General features: G+C 36.8%; 1 long non-coding RNA gene across 1 annotated transcript; it reads left to right on the top strand.

Annotated features, from left to right (window-relative positions):
• Positions 1–280: 280 nt before the first annotated feature.
• On the top strand, positions 281–1,158 carry LOC143600615 (uncharacterized). The gene is made up of 3 exons (XR_013147509.1): positions 281–665; positions 773–831; positions 927–1,158. It is a non-coding gene; the product is annotated as an uncharacterized LOC143600615 (long non-coding RNA).
• Positions 1,159–8,418: the final 7,260 nt, after the last annotated feature.

The following is an 8,418-nucleotide window of genomic DNA, read 5'->3' as shown; positions in this document are numbered from 1 at the left end:
AATCAAGCAAATCTGGTGACTCTAAAAAAAAGGACACGCATGATTTTTATGTCTTCGTTTATATTTTATATCTAACTATCTATATAATTGCCTACCATAATATCCTACGTGTCGCTCTCACATCGCTCCCCACCCCTTCTAAAGCTACCAGATTGCTTGATTCCTAAATGGTTTTGACCCGTTTGAGCCAAATGGTCTCACCAGATCCTGATACGAGTCATAACACCTCCTTGCCACTTTCCCTTTTCTCAAACCCTAAACCTTGCTTGCGAATTCACAAACACCTTTTGCTTATCAAATTCTTCAATATCCACAAAACCCATATCAAATTCGACGATAATCAGGTATAAATTTTCTTATTAATCTATTATTTTGCTTCTGTGATTCTATCCTCCAATCGATTGTCTTTACCATTGAACGTCTCAATTTTTACCTTCGTTTCTATCCATTTTTACCAGATCTTTCATTGATTTCGGATATGTCTTTGCTAATTGATTCGCTTCTTTCAAACCCTAACGTTATATGATATTCGATTTCAGTAATTATTTGTTCGATTTGGAGTTCTAGGGCTTCACCGCTATCTCTAATTCAATATAAAAAGATGTGATGGAAAGACTAGATTGCAATAGATTACATGAGATTTAAAGGTTTTCGTGTTCGATTTGGTAGGTGGGAAATTTGTTTATCAGACTACTAAAAAGAAGGCAACTGGACACTGTTTTCGTTTTTTACTCTGTTAATTAACTTTTGGTTTATGTATTTTTGTTCACAGATGAGTATCTAACTTAACGGGTAACAAGCTCAGAAAGAAAGATCTACAAACGAGTTTGTGTAAGTGGTTTATATAATGTATGCCCCTTTTCATTTGAATATCAAATTTTGAGTAAGGGCCTATTGTGAAAATGCTTAATCTAATATCATTGCAGTTGGTTGGTGCCATTGCTGTTGAATTTGGTTGAGGGCCTGATGCTTCTTTATCTTCAAAATAGTATGGGCTTCTATTTTGATAGAGATTATCTTCTTTAGTTACACACGATGCCTTGATCGAATCGTTTAAGGTTTGTTAAGAAAGCCTTTTGAAATATGTTATCTTTCTATGAGGGTCATGTCAAAATCATGTTGGATCTCCGTATGCACATCTAAATCGTGCACATTCAGGAAGCGCTAATCAAATTTGGACTTTGGTGAATTTGTTGATTTAGATTTATCTTTGGTTTGAAATTTGCTAACTGGATTTGAAAGTATTGGGGCTAATCAATTTCCTTTAACCTAGCTGCCTAGGTTTAGAACATGGTTGTACTATAGATTTCAACATGATTGGCTCTAAATCTGATGATGTTTAGATATGAGTGCTTTTTGGAGTAATATGTATGTATGAAGTATAATGTTTTGTTTTAAGAATATTTTTTAAGTTTGCAAATAATTAGTTGAGGTGTTAGGGTGTCTTTTTGGACTAAACATGTTAGTAGATCCCTAAGTGTTGAATGTTGGGTATGGGTGAATAATTGGTTGTTTCTAGAACAACCATGATGGTATACCCATAGGAGATAAATTTTAGTGTTAGGTTGATGATTCAACTCTAGAAGGTGAACGTTGCTTTAATGAAATTGTTTTTGAAAAAAATTGTTTCATATCATTAATTTTTGGTTTAATGTGGCTTCTAATAGTATGTAGTTCTTTCATTGATTGCGTTTGAGTAAAGTATATAAGAAGGCTATGTTTATGAGTTAATTGTTAATATATGTCAATTGGCTTTTTGACTTTACTTATTCACAATGTTTGTTCTTTGGTACCTATTCTCACATCATGATTATTTTTACTCTAAATTTGGTGTTTGATTTTTCCTTTTAAGGTTTTTGTTATGAAACATGTTCATCCAAATGTGATTCTCTTTATGGGTGCAGTTCTTCCGTGTTAGACAGTTAATTTAGGTTTCTTAATAGAAGGATACAAAGTGTAAATATATTTTACATATTTGTTTTAACACATATGGCATTCTAGGAATGCAATTTGTTTGTGTTGAGATCAATTAAATCAAACTTGCAGCACGTTACAAATTTGCAGAGTACTCATTTGGGGTAGTCTGGAAAATTCATTGTACCTAACAACAAATATGCAATCACCGAGTCAGGTTCAAATTTTGGTTTAAATTTCTGCAGTTATTTCAAGTCCAGTTCTGATTTACGAGTCAAATTTGCACAACGATTATTTTATACATTTTGAATCTGGTCATGCACACTTAATATCAATTGACACATAAATGTATGTTTTGATATTTCTCTACACTTTGTAATAAGAATTTAAATATAGTCCTTCAAAATCTTACATTCCTAAGACATTCTGTTTTCCATCATATAATATGGATTTCTTTATACACTTCATATGTAAAAAGGCTAAAAGACAAAAAATAAATAATAAAAAGTTTTTGTAGAACAGTAGAATTTGGAAAAATGGCTAGGTCGGGTAACGGGTCAAGACAAGTGGTGTAAGTTAGACCGTTTAAGCTCAAAAAGTTCAAGAAAGCAACACACTGTACACATAATATTATTAGAAAGGTTTTGTTTACTAATATATAAGCTTTATTCCCTTTATACCCTTCATGTTTAAAAAATTTAAGACAAAATTACAATTATGTATGATTGTAACTTACTGTAATTAATATAAGATAAGCATTGCATGTACATAAGTATAATATGCTAACATATGCGTTCTGGTTTGTAATTATATATTATCTAGCCCGTTACAAAAGAGCACCAATGGATATTTCACTTGATTTCATAGCTTTTGGAAGATAAGTGACGAGTTTGAAACAACTTTACTTGATTCCATATTTTGACTTTATAAAGTCAAAATGCAATTTTGAATTATAATAATGGTGAAAGGACTTTGTGTTAAATCGAATAAAGGAGATGATGTTTTTGAGTGTCAAAACTAAATTTTGCATAACTTTGACTTAACAATATATGAGGTAATATTTTCGCAGAATATTAAATTTTATATTTGGTACAATGACTTTTTTTTCTTCTCAAATATGACTTTTTGAGTGTCAAAAATTAATTTTGCATAATTGACTTAATTTTGTTAAAGTTGATTTTTATTTCGCGTTGACCATTCATAAATGATCTGAATCACTATTTGCATGACAAGGGTTTTTAGACAATGGGAATTATGCTAGGAATTTCAGAATATACATAATTTAAATGATTTTAGGTGAGCATAGGGGCATTCTGGTCCTTATTATAATTCTTGCCTTAGGGATCATTTTGGTTATGTTTGACTTCTTGGTCAGAATTGAGATAATCAAAAAAAGATAAGCAGAAAAAAAATGTTTTAAAATGTAGCAAGCAACAAACATATATCTGTTGATAGTTTATCCAATATTTGCGTATTTTCTCTAATATGATGATATCTACTAAGAATCTAAGATAATAAGATTATTGTTCAATGGATCAAACTTGATGTAGTCAAGCTGCCATGTTTTTGCAAAGAAATGCATATCCTACTTTAAATTACCTTGAAATGTTTCAATTCTATGTTTTTCTTCAGTAAATTGGCGGTAGCTTGCAATAAATCAGTATGTTGTTTTTCCGGTTATATATAGGAGTTAGAACTATTATAACAAGGTTTTAATTTGAATCTATGGTGCATGGTAAGTTTGGTAAGTTTTCTAAATTTCTAATTTTCTTATTCTATAACATAATTTGGTTGTAGTTTAATTTTTTACATAAACAATTTTACATAAACCTGTGTAACACGCGGGCTAAAAGCTAGTATATATATATATATATAATTATCAAGTAATATTATAATAAAAATAACTGAATAATATATCACTTTACACGTAAAATTATAATTGAAATACACACACACGATTATAAGTGTATAGACATAAATTAAATAAATAGTAAATGGGCTCGAGCTCGGCTCCTTTAAACCCTTATATATGTGCAAAGACGAGTGATTCTGGATGCGATAAATATATAACTTTCAAAGTTTAACTTGTGCATGTCCTTTTAAGGATAACAATTAGTAAAGAAAGCTATTTTCTTATCAATTGCAAAAGATTTTGTCCCTCCTTCGATGTAGTACAAGCTCTCACTTTCACTTATTTTATCAAAGTTTTAACAAATCTATCATGTTGAAACACCTCATTTCGAGCATTGATATATCATTCATGTTAGCTCCTTTACGGATGATGTTTAGTTTGCTGTGAAGCTCTCTTAACATAGAACCCAAACGCAAATAGTTAGCACATACTTAACCATAACTGAATACAAAAAATGTGTCCAAAGTTTGTAAAAATACACATCTATACTTGGTGAAAAATATTCATTTCCAACAAAAATGTCAACAGGTTGTTAGGTATTCGTAATTGATAACGCTGAATAATTTGAGAGTCATGATGCATTCTAAGATCGAATAAATTCGGTGAGTTGTCTGAATATTAAATCGGATAAAAATAAGAAGATACAAAACTTGAGTATGTGTTAATTCTGAATTCGAGAACCGGAGTGTTTGACCAAATGACACTATGTCGCATATATACAGATTAGGCTTGGATAATGTTTTTGGGAGGTTTCATTTTGAAGTCCTGGTTGTTTCAAAATTGCGCTCATATTCGACTCGAGTGAAGGAGTCTGCCCCTGTGATCCTAATATTGGGGGCACTGCGTGAGACCATTGTCATGGAGGCGTTACATCTTTGGAACCCCTGTTACTAAACTTAAAAACAAACTTATAGTCAACATCTTTTGACTTGTATGATGAACATTATATTTTATATTGAATAATAAGTAAATTAATTACAGGAAAGTATTTAAGATGAATTTTATTATTTTTTTAACGACCAGTTTTATAAAGACAACAACCAAAAGACTAGCAAGAAACTAGTAAAAAAAACATCGAGGAAACACCCGTTACAACACTCACACAAAAAAAAAAAAAAAACAAGGAAGTTCCGAAAACAAAAAAACACCATGTTTCCGTGGACCATTTTCCCCTATTCAAAACTATAACTAGATTAGTTTTGCACACCATCACCTTTTATTGTTTCCGCGAATATGAAATAAAGTTTAGCCTATGAAATTAAGTTTAAACTATAACTACATTAGTTTTGCACACATCTATGAAATTAAGTTTAGCTTATATCATAACGTAACTCAAGCTCCTAGTCAGGCCAAAACATCCTTAAAATTGCGGCAGTTGCCCTATGAATAATTAATTGCAAAAAGGGAGAGATTTTCTTTCTTTCAAAAAAAATAATAATAATAATAATTTACTTTTAACTCTGGTATCTATTCATGCACGTATAAAAAACACAAAAATCTATTCGTGCACATATGATCAGGATACGCCATTAAGAGTGTTTGTGTGAAATGACATGGGAAAGTAGGGGACACATCAAAGTGGATAATGTACGGCCAAAGGATTTTTCCATTTTGGACGTTTTTGTAAAATGTCTTTTGGCTTGATTAATGATTAAACAAAGGGTAAAGATAACACGACCAAAATTTATTTAATAGAACTTGCACTAAACTGAAAAATTAATGCGTTGATTTAATTACTAAATGAAATTATCATGTAAAGTTTGCAAAGTCAAATAGGAAAAATTTAATCACTAAGTAATGAAGAAACGTGGATCTACTCACTGGTAGCAGATCTACTTTCCTCGGGTGTGATTATACTATTTCACCGATGGTTCTTCTGGATCAGTGTTCTTCCACCTACAAAATGAACAACGCCGTTACTTACCCCTCAGAAAGGGACAGAGGGGTCCTCTTTGGGGTAACCCTCCGGCGTGAGAATCAGTATCTTTGTGGAGAAGATAATAATGTGTGTCAGAGAATCTCCAGAGTATTTTGCTTAATTGCTCAATACCCTTTGGTTGTGAGACTGTGTGATTGTATGTAACTGACTGTGAATGAATGTGATTCAATATGATTGAATGTGTGATCACTGCTTGTAACTGTCAATGATTGAGTATGAATGTGTCATCAAAGTGGAGTTGATGCTGTATTTATAGTGCTAGGGTTACCACCGGTTGGGCTCAACCTCGTTGGCTTCCTCCAATCGCACTGCGCCACGTGTCCTCTGGGACACCTGGCGCTTTCTCGTTGGTTGTAATCACGTGGTAACACATGGGTCATGCTGAGTTGTCGACCTTTCATTTGGCAGCTATCAACATCAGCATATTCTTTCTCCTTAAAAAGATGCCTTCTGGAAGGTTGTCTGACGTGCACAATCAAGGTTGCGCTAATCCTGATTGGGATAAGGACGAGGTTGATTATGCGCACGTGTGATATGCGCTCATCCTGAGGATGCGCGAGGTCTTCTCTTTATTCTCACGCGCAGATATTTCATGCGCAGATGTGATATGCACGAGCACGTGATATGCGCCGCGCGCTGATGCGCTGCGCGCATATGTGATGCGCGAGCATGTGTGTCTGGGCAGGTGTGATATGCACGAGCATGTGATATGCGCCGCGCGCTGATGCGCCGCGCGCATATGTGATGCGCGAGCATATGTGTGCCTGGGCATATGATGCCTGAGGATGTTTTGTATGCGCCATGCGCATAGGTTTTGGCTTTGTGTCTTCATAATGTCTTTATCTTGTGGGTTGACCCGCCTTGCTCGGTGTTGAGGCGGGTACATACCTCTTCAAGCCCCCCCAGTCTAATGTGTGTCTTATCTCGCGCGAGCGCGGTAAGATGGATATTAGACTTACTGATTTTTGTCTTTAAATGGGGTTTTGTCGTTTTCCTGGTTGCTTCCATCGTTGCGCGAAGTTTTATCCATTCGGTTAAAAACGAAGGGTTGAAAACGACGGGTCGAACACGTGGTTAGTTGGTGGTGACGTGCGCCGTAAACATGTCAGACGTTTCGTGTGCTCGAGGTGCTACAGTTGCCTTTCACGTCCCCTCACACAGCTGTCTTGAACACGTGTCACGCTCGCATTGGTTAGCACCTGCGAGTGGGGGCGCGTCTCTGCTCCGTGGCAGATCGGTTACAATTTTATGTCCCCTCAACAGTGTTAGGGACACGTGTCACGCCCTCGTTGGCTTGCACCCGCGAGTGGGGGCGCGTGAAATCCGATCAGCTGCCACATTTCTCTCTCCTGGGCCTATAAAAGGAGGCCCTTAGGAAATTTTTTATCTTCATCTTCATTGTTGATAATTTTCGAGTTTCTGCCTTTCATATTCTGAATTGAGTGTTTTCATCTTTTCGATTTCTCGATTATCTGCTGCTGCAGTTGTATGTCTGATAGTTCAGACTCGTCTAGCCCCTCAATCACCTCTGTTGCCTCTCGAAGACGCCGTGTGAAATCTGTGGTGATGTCGACATTGAAGCAAAAGGGGAAAGGGAAGAGGGTTGTTGAGACCACATCGGAGGAAGTAGGGAGGACCAAGGCCACCAAAAGGTGGAATGAAATCCTCTGCAAATTGAAGCAGGCCGATCTCGACAACCTCATCGCCTCTCAGGGCTTTCCTACCCTGTTTGGCTGCATGTTGCCTAGGTCCGGGCAAACGGCGGCGGACCCGCCTGCCGGCTATATATCCCTATATAGCCACTTTTTTCACCCACTGCAACCTTCGTCTCCCGATGACAAGGTTTGTGGGTGCACTGCTGAAGTTCTATGGGATTCATATATCCCAAGTCCATCCGTTTGGACTCGTGCGCGTGACTCACTTTGAGTTCATGTGCAAATCCCAGCGCGAGGAACCCACTCCTCGGCGCTTTCAATATTTTTACAAGCCCAAGATCCAGGACAATTGGATCTCTTTCATTCCTCGCAGTCAGAAGGTGAAGTGCTCCACTGTTTCATTCAAGAGCCTTCATGACTGGTCTGAGAGGTTCTTTTACATAAGGGCTGGTGTGATCCCCATCCGTATGACCATGCGCTCTATCTCTTCTGCGCCTGCGGATGAGGGTGTCCTCAAGAACCCAACTGGCGCCTGGGTTAAGAAACTGACAGCCGAACCATCCCCCGCGAAGAAAATTTGCGAGGAGGCGCTGGTTGGGGTCGGCATGAGTAAGCTTTGGGCCGATAGCGCGCTTGAGCCCGTTATCCAAGTCGACGGGTTGTGTAAGTTTATTTCATTGGTTTATTTATTTTTCCTGCGCGAACATAATTCTTTTGCTGATATCACTTGATTTGTTTTTGCGCAGTCACCAAGGATTATGTCCTTGCCGCTTATGATGAACAAGTGGAGGGTGGCTCCGTCGCGCTTGGCGCTGGGGAAGTTGGTTTCCCAGATCGCTTCGATGACATGTTCATCCCAGTGGATCTGGAATTTGACTTTGACAGTGACGCGCCTGGTAAGCCTTCGCACTTATGCTCATTCCTTTAGAATATCCAAGTTTATTAACAGTTCTGTTGGTTGTTTTTGTAGATGCGCTTGAAAACTACGAGCTAGAGCT

This window comes from Bidens hawaiensis, unplaced genomic scaffold (assembly GCF_021521415.1).
Source record: "Bidens hawaiensis isolate Kalapana, Puna unplaced genomic scaffold, B.hawaiensis_p1.1 tig00054503_1, whole genome shotgun sequence".
In the NCBI taxonomy this organism is placed as follows: Eukaryota; Viridiplantae; Streptophyta; class Magnoliopsida; order Asterales; family Asteraceae; genus Bidens; species Bidens hawaiensis.
Note: the sequence above shows the minus strand (reverse complement) of the source record. Positions and strands in the feature narration are given on the sequence as shown.